This window comes from Procambarus clarkii, chromosome 47 (assembly GCF_040958095.1).
Source record: "Procambarus clarkii isolate CNS0578487 chromosome 47, FALCON_Pclarkii_2.0, whole genome shotgun sequence".
Classification (NCBI taxonomy): Eukaryota; Metazoa; Arthropoda; class Malacostraca; order Decapoda; family Cambaridae; genus Procambarus; species Procambarus clarkii.
This window is the reverse complement of record NC_091196.1, coordinates 21091534-21106715: the sequence shown is the minus strand read 5'-3', so window position 1 is coordinate 21106715 and position 15182 is coordinate 21091534.

Here is a 15182-nt window from a genome sequence, read left to right as displayed (position 1 = left end):
TTTCCGTGCAAATCCAGCAGGTGAAATAGGGACTTTGAGTCGTGCCAAGAGGACTGAACTACAAACTCTTGCACATGAGTATCAACTAGAAGTTCCCTACCAAGCCAACAAAAATGACCTACACAACCTGTTGCTGGATTACTATTTAGAGCAAGGTAAGATAGACTCTGAAACTCATGAAACTTACTATATTGCAGAGAAAACTGACTTGGCAACGATGAAACTTAAACTAGAGCTGGCCAAGATTGAACGTGAGCAGCAAAGAGAAGCAGCTGCCATACGAAGGGAAGAACAAGAACGAGAAATCACCCTCAGAGAACGTGAAGCTGCCTTGAGGAGAGAAGAACACGAACGTGGACTCGCCCTCCACGAACGTGAGGTCGCCTTGCTCCATGAACGTGAGAGAGTACAGCTTGAAACACTCCAGGAGCGGGAACGCTTACAGCTTGAAACCAAACAACGCGAGTTGGAAATACAACGCGAACATGACAAGCAACAAGCGACTCTGGCTCTGGAGTGTCGTCAACGTGAAATCGCCTTGGAAACTTCACACTTCACTCAACGCCAGCAAGCTACTGCCAATCTTCCCGTCAGTTTTAATATATCACATGCAAGTAAGTTAATGCCATCCTTTGTAGAAGCAGAAGTTGATGTGTTCTTTACCACCTTTGAAACCCTTGCTAATCAACTCAGTTGGCCTGTCGACCAATGGGCAACACTTCTCAGAGTCCATCTTACAGGTAGAGCTGCAGTCACACTCAGTACTTTGGCGTCTGAGAATGACTACTACACTCTGAAACAAGCAGTGTTAGACGCCTACCTACTTTCCACCGAAAGTTATAGAAGGAAATTCCGTGACCACCTGAAGGCAAGTACCACTACCTTCCTCGAGTTTGCTAACACGAAACGGAGGTATTTCATGAAATGGCTGGAAGCAGCACATGTCTCTACTTTTACAGAACTCGTGAACCTGATGCTTGTTGAAGAATTCTTGAGACGTGTGCCGCCTCCTGTCCGCCTCTACTTAGCAGATAAAGAAGAAACCGACTACCTGAAGTGTGCTAAGTCGGCTGACACTTACAGCCTCATCCACCGGCTGACACCTGAACCATCCTCCAGTAAGAAGTCGTGGTACAGTTACGAGAAGGTGAGCCCCGATCAAGCTGGTTCACAACTGTACTGCAAGTATTGTAGACTCTATGGACATACCATAGACAAGTGTGGTAAGTCTCAATACAAGGGAACCACTGACCAACAACGACCCAAACCAACTCCTCCTAAGTCCGGTAAGCCTGTGATGAATGTTGGTGTTGATGTTAATGATCTTTCTCTTTTCAGTAACCACCTGTATACTGGAACTGTCTCTGCCAACGGTTCAAATCCGGAGGGACGTTTCAAATTGAAGATCTTGAGGGACACAGCGGCTCTACAATCGATCATCTTGAAGTCGGCTGTGCCCAACATAGTCTACACCGGGGAAACAGTCTTCATCACTGACCTCACTGCTACCACTCCATACCCTCTCGCCAGAGTCCACCTGGATTGTCCCTACGTGAACGGGGAAGTCCAAGTCGCCGTCAGGGAAAAGCCTTTTCCCATGCCTGGAGTGCAACTTCTCCTAGGCAACGACTTGGCAGAAGACCTGCAACCAACCAACCTGATCGTCATGGACAAACCCCAGGTGTGTAACTCTGTGCCAAGTAACCCTATTCTTGAGTATGTTCCAGCAGAGGTTCAAGAGAGTGATGATGTTTCTCCTCCGGTTCTCGTGACCACCCGTGCACAAGCCGCACGTCCACAGCCAGCTGACTCTACTGCTACCGCTGTCCCTCAAGACCCTCAGAAACTACCCCCGCATCTGACCAAGTTGGAGTTCCGTAAGTTGCAGAGGGAAGATCTTACTTTAACACCATTGTTTTTCCAGGCTGAGACTCAACCCGACAGTATTCCTGGGTTCTTCCTAGAGAACGACTTGCTCTACCGCAGATATAGACCCAGTAAACTGAAGGAGGAGGACGATTGGGCCAACACCGAACAACTTGTGATTCCCACCAGCCTGCGGCCCACTATTCTACACCTGGCCCACGGAGCATTCTCCCACTACGGCTTCAACAAGACTTACCATGGGATTCGTCAAGACTACTACTGGCCAGGTATGGTAAACAACGTCAAACAGTACGTAAAACAGTGTCATACATGTCAGATGGCAGGCAAACCGAACGTCTCCATTCCCAGAGCACCACTGATTCCCATACAGGTGCCTGCGGAACCTTTCCACAGACTCATAATAGACTGTGTTGGTCCTTTACCTCGGACCAGTTCAGGTAACGCCTACATCCTAACCATCCTGTGTCCTACCACCAGATTTCCCATAGCAGTTCCAGTGAAGAACATCACGGCTGCTACGGTTATCAAACATCTACTGAAGATCTTCACTCAATACGGATTTCCCAGGGAGATTCAAAGTGACTGTGGCACCAACTTCACCAGTGATCTCTTCAAAAGGACACTGGAGGAGTTCAACATCAAACAGGTATTGTCCAGCCCCTATCATCCTGCTTCACAGGGTTCTCTTGAACGTAGTCATCAGACCATCAAAGCACTCTTGAAAAAGTTTTGTAGTGAAACCTCAAAGGATTGGGATAAGCAGATTGACCTAATAATGTGTATTTTCAGAAGTCTCCCCAATGAGTCCCTAGGAGTATCTCCTTATGAGATGCTCTACGGCCGTAAGTGCCGTACTCCCCTTAAGGCTTTCAAAGACTCTCTCAGAGATGCCACCTTCAGTGAGCATCAGAATGTGCCCCAGTTTCTTCAAAACCTTCAGCACATTCTAGAGAGAGTCCACCGCTTTGCCCATGATAATCTATTGAAAGCCCAGGTGAGAATGAAGACTCATTACGACCAGACCAGCAAAGTAAGAAAATTCAAGCCGGGAGACTTCGTCCTTGCTTATTTCCCTATCCCAGGTTCACCTTTACAAAACAGATTTTCAGGACCCTACTGCGTCAAAGAGTGCAGGAATAATAATAATTATGTGATAGAGACTCCAGATAGGCGGCGGAAGACCCAGCTGTGCCACGTCAACCTCCTGAAGCAATATAATGGTACTCCTCCCACTGTCTTGACTAATTATTCCACATTCACAGAACCCTACATCCACAGTGAGACCTTCCCAGCTTCTCCTCCCGAAAGCACTGACAAGGAGTCAGCGCTTTCTAATTCCGAAATCCTTAATGATCTTCCCAAATACTTTCAGGATAATCATAGTGCACCTCTCGTCAAGATCTTCAGAGAACATCAAGAGTTGTTCAGAGATGATCCCCAAGAGTGTAATGTTACCCAGCACGACATCCAACTGCTCCCCGACACCCGGCCGATTCGTCAACCCTTCTACCGAATCAGCCCGAGCAAGAAGGAAGTCATGCGTGCTGAGGTGCAATACCTCTTGGATCATGGACTGGCTACACCTTGTGAGTCCCCCTGGGCCTCACCTTGTATCTTGGTGCCCAAACCCCAAGGTAAGGTGCGGTTGTGCACTGACTATCGAAAACTGAACTCTGTCACTGTCAAGGATGCTTACCCCTTGCCAAGGATAGATGACATCCTTGATGCCATTGGTAGTGCCCAGTACTTGTCCCAAGTGGACTTGCTTAAGGGGTACTATCAAGTGTGTCTAACGGAGCGCGCTAAAGAGATATCTGCCTTCATCACTCCTTTTGGACTTTTCAGATATGAACGCCTTCCTTTCGGACTATGTAATGCCCCGGCCACCTTTCAAAGAGCTGTCAACCGTGTCATCCAGGGCTTGGATAACACATACGCCTACCTGGACGATATCGTCGTAGCCTCCAACTCCTGGAGTGAACATCTGCTCCAGCTGCGACGTCTGTTCTCCAAGCTCCTGACAGCCGGCCTCACCATCAACCTGGGCAAGTCCACTTTCGCGAAAGGTAAAGTGCGTTATCTGGGTCATGTTATTGGGAGTGGCAGCATAGCTCCGTTAGACTCGCACACTCAAGCCATCCTACAGTATCCACAGCCTACCACCAGGAAGCAGCTCCTGCGCTTCCTTGGTCTTGCCTCTTACTACCGTAGGTTTGTGAGGAATTTCAGTACAGTCGCCACACCTCTAATTCTATTAACCAGTCCCAAGCAACGGTATAATTGGACCATGCAGCAAACCGTTGCTTTCGAACAACTCAAATTCCTCCTCTGTTCTAACCCCATTCTCGCCTCTCCAGATATCACCAAGCCTTTCGTCCTTCATGTCGACGCCAGTGGTACCGGCGTTGGTGGTGTCCTGATGCAACTACGAGGCGAGGAGGTTCTACCTGTCAGCTACTACAACTACAAACTGAAACCACACCAGAGGAACTACAGCACTATTGAAAAGGAGCTACTATCCATCGTCCTGAACCTCCAACACTTCGCTCCGTACCTACAAGGCGCCAGGTCTACCACCATCTTCTCAGACCACAACCCTCTCCGCTTCCTACATCAAGCCCAATTCACCAACCAGCGTCTTCTACGATGGGCTCTGTATTTACAAGACTTCAACCTGGAGATCCGCTATATCAAGGGTTCTGACAACACCATAGCCGATGCCCTCTCCAGAGTTTATGAAGTAGAAGCGACTCCATCCATTACTCCACCACATAACGACGTACTTCTTCCAGAACCGCAGGCTTCGGGGGAGAGTTGTGACGATAATCTCCTTCAAGAGATTGAGCCTGCTCTTCCCTCCAAAATTACGTCTTCACAATTATATAAAAAGACTATGGAAGAAATGTCCAACAACGACAACAACACCAGCACCAGCAAGGCTTGCCAGGGTGAGCAGAAACGTATGCATCCAGCCACCTGTTCGAACTCCAACCACCAAACTACCCGTTGATCGCTACGGCTCCGCTGATTGGTCGCCGGTCTGGCTGCACCTGCACTCGCCCCCAATACTACCTGATGTCTGGGGTCGCCCCAACATCAGTCCTCAGAATGTTCCGTGCTTTCGTAGCCAGCACTCCTCCCAGCTAGACGTTAGCGTGTACTGAGAGAGGTGGTGGCTTTAAGCCAATATTCCAGCACCTCCCACTTACTGTTGTATTGCACTTCTTGTTATTTTGCCTTAACGTAACTTTTCATTTTGTCATTTAAGTATTCTTATTATTTTGATTCATTGATTTTATTATAAGAATTTGTTTGTGCATTATTTTCATGTTTTGATTTATTTAACGTAATTAAAATTTCATTATTAAAGTTTACTTGTGTTTTGTGTGTCTTCTCCTTACCTTACCACAGACGAAGTTCCAGTTTTTCTATTTTTTTTTATAACTATGTGACGAGGCCATACCCCTAGCCTTAAACAGCCGAACACCAACGCGTTACCGTCACAATATATATATATATATGTATAGTTTATCGAGCGCGTGACCCATTAAGGGTTCAACACCAAGACACTTGACCTTTGGTAAAGGGTTTAGCCCTAACACTGAAGAAACTAGTTTACATCTTAGGAGAGGTCATTCACATTATTTAGGAACAAGAGTGGTCCTTAAGTCGCGCCTTGGAGGACACCAGTTGTCACATCTCTTCAGCTTCCTTTGAAAAGTTCCAAGCAGCGCGTGGTACTGGTGGTGAGCCCGTCGTGTGTGTGTGTTCCGTCGTTCAGGTACTCCCTTAACCAGTTCAGGGTCTTCCTAATTATCTCAGCTTGTCTCTCTCGATCACCGCCTTCTTGAGTGGGATGAACTGCTTCGTTGCGTCTGCACTTTTCCGGCAGTGAATTCCAGTGTCTTATTTGTTGTCTTCTCTTGCCGTTCTCTCTCCTGGTGGACTTCTTACGGATAGACCTGTTACCCGCACGTTGGGTAACGTTTGTAATTGTTTATGTTCCTCGGTGTGTTTAGTTTGATAGTTTGGTGGTGGTGGTGGTGGTGGTGGTGGTGTGGTGATGGTGGTGAAGGTGGTGGTGGTGGTGGTGGTAGTGGTGGTGGTGGTGTGGTGATGTGGTGGTGTGGTGGTGGTGGTGTGGTGGTGGTGGTAGTAGTGGCTGTGGTGGTTGTGGCTATGGTGATGGTGGTAGCAGCGAGTTCGGAGACGATCATCGGAGGAAACAGGAGCATGAACACGCTCGATGTACCGATAATTAATGCCCTCATGAGAGCCTGCCCCCCCCCTCAATACCCCCCCCCCCACCCCCCACCCCCATCATAGAGACGTGAGAACCAGTGGGGCAAGAAACCTCACCATAAAACTCATATCCGTTTTCGGTGTAATGAAAGACAGACTAAAAGAACCAACCTCTCTTTTTTTTGCGGTCGGTCAGCCTGGCGAGGGGACATGACAGGCCTCACTGCCGCCATGTTTCTTTTCTCAAGTGTTGATATAAGACCATTTCCCCTCCCCCCCCCACCACCTAACCCCCTCCCTGCACCCCCCTTCCCCCTCAACCCCCCCCTCCCTCCCTCACCCCATCTTCTCCGGCACCGTCCAAGTCGGCCGTCTTCAGGGGTAACTTGGTTAAGTTGAAGTGGTGGGAGGAGCTGTTATCTCTAACTCTGCTCCGCTATGATGCTCTCTCTATTTTCCTTACCCGTTAAAAAGTGTGACGGAGCAACAGACGGATGGACAGACGGTGGGGGGGGGGGGGGTGAGAGGTTCCTCCCCCTGTCTCACTCCTACCGGCTGGGCCACAGTGTGTGGGCTCCATTGTCCTCGTTTGAATTTGATTATGAAGTATTTTATTTTAGAGTAATGTGTTTTTAGTAATATGAGGATTTTAGCATGTCTGTCTGTCTGTCTGTCTGTCTGTCTGTCTGTCTGTCTGTCTGTCTGTCTGTCTGTCTCTCTCTCTCTCTCTCTCTCTCTCTCTCTCTCTCTCTCTCTCTCTCTCTCTCTCTCTCTCTCTCTCTCTCTCTCTCTCTCTCTCAGCACCCTGAACTCCCATTACAGAGTACAAATGGTAGAAACATTTTCCCTCTTTGTTATTTCGTTGATTTTTAGTTTGCCAACAGTGCATGGATGTCAGGTGGTCAAGACTGATCAATAATGGTGTTTAAATCAATTGGTTTTGGTGAAGGTCAATACACAATCCAGGCTCATAAGGAGAAAGGTCAATACATATTCCAGGCTCACAAGGTGAAAGGTCAGTACACGTTCCAGACTCACAAAGGGAAAGGTCAGTACACGTTCCAGACTCACAAAGGGAAAGGTCAGTACACGTTCCAGACTCACAAAGGGAAAGGTCAGTACACATTCCAGGCTCACAAGGCGAAAGGTCAATACCTCGGACACCATCGTCAGGTTTACCGTGTGTGTCATGTATTGCGACACAGCTGTCCAGTATACCAATATTCGACGTCATTTGAGGTATACTCTCCCTGACCCAGCTGGAAGGAATGCCAAGAATTTTGTCTAATATGTTAGGATGTATACACTCGTGTGTGGAGGGTTACATGTATACACTCGTGTGTGGAGGTTTACATGTATACATTCGTGTGAGGAGGTTTACATGTATACACTCGTGTGTGGAGGTTTACTTCTAAGTTCTTTCTGAGTGTTTGGGGTTTATTTTGGTCAAACAAGATGGCGCCCAGTAGAGGGCCAAGGTCATATTCGGCGGCGACCTTTTTTTTTATTGATGACATGACCTGGTGTAGCCAATGGGAGGAGACCTGAAGCATCGTGCATGAACGAGATCGCTCGTAATTGGACGGTTTGAGGTCACAGAGTGTGTCGACGTTTGACCTTTGTGCTCGACGAATATTTTAGCTTTTGTCTAATTCAATCCTCACATGAAGGGCCTAGTCAAAGTTGTTGTTAACAGATGCAATCTCGTGGGATGCAGAGGACACGAAAGAACCAGTCAAATATAGATGGTGGGTGTGGTGGGTATGTGGGCCTGCGGGCCGCTCCAAGCAACAGCCTGGTGGACCAAAGTCTCACAAGTCAAGCCTGGCCTCGGGCCGGGCTTGGGGAGTAGAAGAACTCTCAGAACCCCATCAACCAGGTATATGTGGGCCTGCGGGCCGCTCCAAGCCACAGCCTGGTGGACCAAACTCTCACAAGTCAAGCCTGGCCTCGGGCCGGGCTTGGGGAGTAGAAGAACTCCCAGAACCCCATCAACCAGAATCAACCAAACCAGATCGAAGGCAGAAAGATTCAAGTTCAAGTATGTTTATTGAGACAAGAAAGAAATACATCTCAAAGGGATAGAGTAACTTAGACTATTTGCCCTAACCTAACCTGCCCTAACCCTGCCCTAACAGGAAGATCTTTGTACAATATTCATAGAGAGTCAAATGAGGGTTGTGTCGTGTGGCAGGAGTGACAGTGGTTGATGTACAACAGTGTGCGATCCCTTTTTCTGGTAGTGTTTGGAGTTCAGCTACGAAGTGATCTGGAGGAGGAATGTGTAAATTGTTTTTAAAGGATTACACCCGACCTGTGACTGTGCGAGTAGCTAAACACGTTGTTGTAGCTCTTGACTTGAGAGGAGAAGCCTCGACTGTTTGTGCGGCTTGGCAGGAGAAGCCCCGACTGTTTGCGCGGCTTGGCAGGAGAAGCCCCGACTGTACGGCTTGGCAGGAGAAGCCTCGACTGTGCGGCTTGGCAGGAGAAGCCTCGACTGTGCGGCTTGGCAGGAGAAGCCTCGACTGTGCGGCTTGGCAGGAGAAGCCTCGACTGTACGGCTTGGCAGGAGAAGCCTCGACTGTACGGCTTGACAGCAGAAGCCCCGACTGTTTGTGCGGCTTGGCAGGAGAAGCCCCGACTGTGCGGCTTGGTAGGAGAAGCCTCGACTGTGCGGCTTGGCAGGAGAAGCCTCGACTGTGCGGCTTGGCAGGAGAAGCCTCGACTGTGCGGCTTGGCAGGAGAAGCCTCGACTGTGCGGCTTGGCAGGAGAAGCCTCGACTGTGCGGCTTGGCAGGAGAACCCTCGACTGTGCGGCTTGACAGCAGAAGCCTCGACTGTGCGGCTTGACAGCAGAAGCCCCGACTGTGTGGCTTGGCAGCAGAAGCCCCGACTGTGCGGCTTGACAGCAGAAGCTTCGACTGTGCGGCTTGACAGCAGAAGCCCCGACTGTGTGGCTTGGCAGGAGAAGCCCCGACTGTGCGGCTTGACAGCAGAAGCCTCGACTGTGCGGCTTGACAGCAGAAGCCTCGACTGTGCGGCTTGACAGCAGAAGCCTCGACTGTGCGGCTTGACAGCAGAAGCCCCGACTGTACGGCTTGACAGCAGAAGCCCCGACTGTGCGGCTTGACAGCAGAAGCCCCGACTGTGCGGCTTGGCAGGAGAAGCCTCGACTGTGCGGCTTGGCAGCAGAAGCCCCGACTGTGCGGCTTGACAGCAGAAGCCTCGACTGTGCGGCTTGACAGCAGAAGCCTCGACTGTGCTCGTTAACATTAACAAGGAAGCTGTATTGAAGCACTGATCGTCGTCCACACTAATTCAAGCAGACGAAGTGGAAGTGGACATTTTCTATTCAGGAAAGCGAAATCACCCTAATGGTCGAACAAGCACCGGTCTTTTGGGGAAGGGCTGTTGTCAACTCTGTTATTCTGCTTCAGTTTATGACGAAGGTGTGAGACTGGTGATGTGGATCTGTCCCTTTGTCCATTCACTGAGACAAGGGCACAGTACGATAGTACAGTCGTACTGTCGATAGTACAGTCGTACTGTCGATAGTACAGTCGTACTGTCGATAGTACAGTCGTACTGTCGATAGTACAGTCGTACTGTCGATAGTACAGTCGTACTGTCGATAGTACAGTCGTACTGTCGATAGTACAGTCGTACTGTCGACAGTACAGTCGTACTGTCGATAGTACAGTCGTACTGTCGATAGTACAGTCGTACTGTCGACAGTACAGTCGTACTGTCGATAGTACAGTCGTACTGTCGATAGTACAGTCGTACTGTCGACAGTACAGTCGTACTGTCGATAGTACAGTCGTACTGTCGATAGTACAGTCGTACTGTCGACAGTACAGTCGTACTGTCGATAGTACAGTCGTACTGTCGACAGTACAGTCGTACTGTCGATAGTACAGTCGTACTGTCGATAGTACAGTCGTACTGTCGATAGAACAGTCGTACTGTCGACAGTACAGTCGTACTGTCGATAGTATAGTCGTACTGTCGATAGAACAGTCGTACTGTCGACAGTACAGTCGTACTGTCGATAGTATAGTCGTACTGTCGATAGTACAGTCGTACTGTCGATAGTACAGTACAGTCGTACTGTCGATAGTACAGTCGTACTGTCGATAGTACAGTCGTACTGTCGATAGTACAGTACAGTCGTACTGTCGACAGTACAGTCGTACTGTCGACAGTTTTAGTACGACAGTTTCTGGACGTTGGGAAATCTTAGGAGGACAGGCTCCTTAATCTTTGACTATACAGACGTTAAACGTTGGCTCTACAGACGTTAAACGTTGGCTCTACAGACGTTAAACATTGACTCTACAGACGGGAGCCGGTCGGCCGAGCGGACAGCACGCTGTACTCGTGATCCTGGGTTCGATCCCAGGCGCCGGCGAGAAACAATGGGCAGAGTTTCTTTCACCCTATGCCCCTGTTACCTAGCAGTAAAATAGGTACCTGGGTGTTAGTCAGCTGTCACGGGCTGCTTCCTGGGGGGTGGAGGCCTGGTCGAGGACCGGGCCGCGGGGACACTAAAAAGCCCCGAAATCATCTCAAGATAACCTCAAGATAACAAAGCTTTTGACCACTAGAATCAAGCTATTGATGATATTCGTGATTATCTTACTGATGAGTTAATGAGTCGTGTATTATCTCTGTCTTCTGATGTTGTCAATCTTGTTAAGCAATGTATAAAAGAATGTAAATTTACTGATAATAATAAGTATTATTTACAGATTTGGAATGATAACGGGGGAATCCACTGTCTCCATTACTATCAAACTTGTACGCGGAATTCTTCGAAAATTAAACGCTTGCCCGAATGCCCGAAACGCTTTGCGTAATAGTGGTTTTAGGCATTGTATGTACTAGCTCTACCTATAAGTCAAACAATCCTTGTAAATATTTATTGTATGTATGTACCTTACCTAAATAAAATTGTATTGTATAAAATTGTATTGTATTGTATTGTTATTAATATATTTCTAAAATTACCCCTGGAATCATTCCTTGGTTTAGACATGTTGATGATATTTTGTTTACTTGAGCCTACAAATGTAAATTCAAACAAATTTTTAATTAAACTTAACGATCAAATCACCTCCAGAAAATTTACTATAGACTGAAATTGATAAGTGCTTGTTACTTATTCACCATGAGGATTTTTCACTTAAGATTAGTGTCTACAGAAAGCCTACGAATAATTTATCTTATGTCATATAAGATAAATTATATAAGATATATACAAGGTGACACCATACACAATTGTCTCTGTATCTAAGGGTTATTAGCCCAGAATTCTTGGATGGAGAGTTTAAGATTATTGATTCTTTTGGTCTCAAGGATCGTTGTTCACGAAGTTTCTTGGAGGTTTGCAGAGCAAAGCACGTCGTTCATATTGTCAAGATGGGAGGGTAGGGAAGTGTCTGGGGAGAGCGGGAGAGGGCTAGTGAAAGCTACGAGGGCTGGAAGGCTAGAGCTAGAGGGGGTGCTGGAGAGGGTTAGAGGGGGGCTAGAGGGGGCCTGGAGAGGGTTAGAGGGGGCTGGAGAGTGCTAGAGGGGGGATAGAGAGAGCTAGAGGGGGCTGGAGAGAGCTAGAGGGGGCTGGAGAAAGCTAGAGGGGACTGGAGAGAGCTAGAGGGGGGCTGGTGAGAGCTAGAGGGGACTGGAGAGAGCTAGAGGGGGGCTGGAGAGAGCTAGAGGGGGCTGGAGAGAGCTAGAGGGGGCTGGAGAGAGCTAGAGGGGGGCTGGAGAGAGCTAGAGGGGGGCTGGAGAGAGAGCTAGAGGGGGCTACAGAGAGCTAGAGGGGGCTGGAGAGGGCTAGAGGGGGCTGGAGAGAGCTAGAGGGGGCTGGAGAGAGCTAGAGGGGGCTGGAAAGAGCTAGAGGGGGCTGGAGAGAGCTAGAGGGGACTGGAGAGAGCTAGAGGGGGCTGGAGAGAGCTAGAGGGGGCTGGAGAGAGCTAGAGGGGACTGGAGAGAGCTAGAGGGGGCTGGAGAGAGCTAGAGGGGGGCTGGAGAGAGCTAGAGGGGGGCTGGAGAGAGAGCTAGAGGGGGCTAGAGAGAGCTAGAGGGGGCTGGAGAGGGCTAGAGGGGGCTGGAGAGAGCTAGAGGGGCTGGAGAGGGCTAGAGGGGGCTGGAGAGAGCTAGAGGGAGAAGCTGGAGAGAGCTGTAGAGGGGGGCTTGAGAGAGCTAGAGGGGGGCTGGTGAGAGCCAGAGGGGGGCTAGAAAGAGCTAGAGGGGGCTGGTGAGAGCTACAGGGGGCTAGAGAGAGCTAGAGGGGGCTGGTTAGAGCTAGAGGGGGCTGGTGAGAGCTAGAGGGGGCTAGAGAGAGCTAGAGGGGGGGGCTGGTGAGAGCTAGAGGGGGCTGGTGAGAGCTAGAGGGGGCTAGAGAGAGCTAGAGGGGGGGCTGGTGAGAGCTAGAGGGGGCTGGTGAGAGCTAGAGGGGGCTGGTGAGAGCTAGAGGGGGGCTGGAGAGAGCTAGAGGGGGCTGGTGAGAGCTAGAGGGGGCTAGAGAGAGCTAGAAGGGTCTGGAGAGAGCTACAGGGGGCTAGAGAGAGCTAGAGGGGCTGGAGGGAGCTACAGGGGGGGGGGCTGGAGACAGCTACAGGGGGCTAGAGAGAGCTGTAGAGGGGGACTGGAGAGAGCTAGAGGGGGGGATAGAGAAAGCTGTAGAGGGGGCTAGAGAGACCTAGAGGCGGCTAGAGAGAGCTAGAGGGAACTATAGAGAGAGCAATAGAGGGGGCTGGAGAGAGCTAGAAGAGGCTGGTGAGAGCTGTAGAGGGGGGCTAGAGAGAGCTGTAGAGAGGGACTAGATAGAGCTACAGGGGGCTAGAGAGAGAGCAATAGAGGGGGCTAGAGAGAGCTGTAGAGGAGGACTAGAGAGAGCTAGAGGGGACTAGAGAGAGCTGTAGAGGGGTGCTAGAGAGAGCTAGAGGCGCCCCCTGGGTGTGTGTTGCAGAACATACTTACCGTCATCACGTATAAGCCGCGTGGACCACTCGGCATACAAAGAGCCGCTCACCCGCCGTAAACCTCTGCCCGCCCGCCCTCACACTCTACGCTACCAACTCGCCACATTTCACTTACTTTTTCCCCCCTGTACTTCGTCCACATTCCTACTTTTTCCCGGTCGGCTCAGACCCGTCCGCCTGTTCCTCGTCCCTTCGCTGCCCTCAGGAGACCCTGTCAGCCTTCAGGAGACCCCGTCAGCCCTCAGGAGATCCTGTCAGCCCTCAGGAGACCCCGTCAGCCCTCACGAGAGCCCGTCAGCCCTCAGGAGACACCGTCAGCCCTCACGAGACCCCGTCAGCCCTCACGAGACCCTGTCAGCCCTCACGAGACCCTGTCAGCCTTCAGGAGACCCCGTCAGCCTTCAGGAGACCCTGTCAGCCTTCAGGAGACCCCGTCAGCCCTCAGGAGACCCTGTCAGCCTTCAGGAGACCCCTGTCAGCCTTCAGGAGACCCCGTCGGCCCTCAAAAGACCCTGTCAGCCCTCAGGAGACCCCGTCAGCCCTCAGGAGACCCCGTCAGCCCTCAGGAAACCCCGTCAGCCCTCACGAGACCAAATCCCAAACCCTTTTATTCCTATTGAAACTTATTGATCACGAAGGTTAACTTTCCTCAGCGCCAGGGATAATATCTCGGTGTCTGATGGCTGAGGACGATCAGGAGTCTTGAGATAATACAGTATAGTTGTGTTGTTACTGGTGGGTTTGACGTCTCAGTTCTGGGGCGGGTGAGTCCCCCCCCCCCTCACATGGTGGCACTGACGTCTCGGCTCTGCTGGCAAGAAATAAAAAAATTTAAGTGGCGTATTGTCTTTGATGAGACCGAACATAAAGGCTGGACGGTCTGGCTGTCGTATGCGAAAGGAAAACAGAGTGCTCATTTTCTCCGGTGAAACACGGTAAAAAATTCCACGGGGAGCTGATGTGAGTTGGCTACAAGTTGAGCTTTAGATTAAATGCGGCTCTCATGTTGATCAGAAATCCGCTGTCAGACCGCGATTAATGTTGGCGATAGAGTCAATACTGTGCGATATAGTGATCGATCATACCACAAGGGCCACCTTTCTTGGTCAATATGATCTTAAGAGCACGTTGGGGGATAGCGTATAACGCATAACGAGACAGTATAACGCAATGACACAGTCACTATAACAAAAATACACTGTTTTTTTACAAGAGTGAGGCGGCAAAATTGCACAGTATAAATATATGATCTTGCTAGCAACACTGAGCACTGATTACGTGGGAAGTATCAGGCAGTAGATTACAGGTTGCTGACTAGTTGACAGCAGTTAGGGAGATAGGCAGAACGCCACAATAAAAAACAGCAAACCCAAAACACACAGCAAGTCAAAAACACACACACACATACACACAGCAAAGCCAAAGCAAACGCGTAGTAAACCCAAGACACACAGGACACCCAACCCAAACACACAGGAGATTCAATACAAACATCGACCCTAATACACGCCAGACAAGTCGAGTAGAAACCTGGCAGTCGACGGTGGATCTCTTTGTGTGTGTCGACCCAGGGGCCCTACACACACACACACACACACACACACACACACACACACACACACACACACACACACACACATACACACACACACACACACACATACACACACACACACACACACACACACACGGGATCCAAGAGTCAATGCTCGATCTTGCAAGCACAAATAGGTGAGTACAAATAGGTGAGTACACACACACACACACACACACACACACACACACACACACACACACACACACACACACACACACACACACACACACACACACACACACACACACACACACACTACTTTATGGTCAAAATATCTTGTTTCCAGCAACGTGCTCACGCCAGTATTGGCAAAGAGTCGAGGAACGAGAATCACCGAAACATTTTTTCCATTGGACTGGGCGGGAGCAATCGTGGCGCCGGTCCATAACTCGGCGGCCGCGGGGAAAATGCCCGTCACGATGTGATGCCATTCCCCGACGTTTCCAGATTGGCTCCGATCGTCCAAATGG